The 973-nt window shown below is 32.6% G+C and overlaps 1 protein-coding gene across 1 annotated transcript in view; it reads right to left on the reverse strand.

The window, feature by feature from the left end:
- Positions 1-973, reverse strand: part of LOC106874390 (uncharacterized) — a 280,957-nt gene that overhangs the window by 146,285 nt on the left and 133,699 nt on the right. The window lies entirely within an intron of this gene.

Raw genomic sequence — 973 nt, forward strand, 5'->3', positions numbered from 1 at the left:
TATATATATATATATATATATATATATATATATATATAAATATATTTCTGTGTGAGTTAGAGGTTGAGAAACCAACTAAGGGAGAGTACCTATCCAATATACTGTTGGTAGTGTACCAAATTTGTCATGCCCAAGTGCTAGTTATTCCATGGCAATCTTGTAATTGAGTGTTATATATGAGCAGGGATAAAAACTGGTTTACCCTTGATTTATATGCCAAATAAGAATGTGGAGAGGATACAAAATGGACAGACATCAGCTGGTAAACATTCCAGTACGTCTATTTATTCCAATGTATTAGAATATATTAGATAAATACATACACATTTATTAGTAGTACAGCATATCAAATATAAAGAGTTGGTAATTGCGAGAACAAGGGTGTGGAAACATATAATCATATAGGAGCAGGTGTTTGAATGAGTACATGAGCAAATGAGCAGATTGCCAGTAGGTGCTAGTTCCTTACGGCCGTTTCTGCCAAGAGGCAACGAAATCTTCCAGGTTGTCTCCACCTCTACAGTGTTATGTAGGGATCAGCAGGTAAGACTTGGACAATGAATGTGCCTCTAGGCTTCTTCAGAGGATCTAAGTGGTTGGGAGGGCTAACACATATAAAAACAGTTAATAATAGATACAGTGTGTTTGTCTTTTCAAAAAAGAGAAGGTAAAGAATAGGAATAAGAACTAGAACAAACATGAGGATGTGAGTGAAGTACATCTTAGTATAATGATTTGGGTACAGCAAATCATTAATAAATGTGTATGTATTCATCTAACACATTCTAATACACAGGAATAAATAGACATACTGGAAAGTTTAGCAGGTGATGTATGTCCGTTTTGTATCCTCTCCACTTTCTTATTTGCCGTATATATATATATATATATACACATATACATACATATATATGTACATTCATATATATACATATATATGTATACATATATATGTATACATATATACATATAA

This window comes from Octopus bimaculoides, chromosome 5 (genome assembly GCF_001194135.2).
Source record: "Octopus bimaculoides isolate UCB-OBI-ISO-001 chromosome 5, ASM119413v2, whole genome shotgun sequence".
Taxonomy (NCBI): domain Eukaryota; kingdom Metazoa; phylum Mollusca; class Cephalopoda; order Octopoda; family Octopodidae; genus Octopus; species Octopus bimaculoides.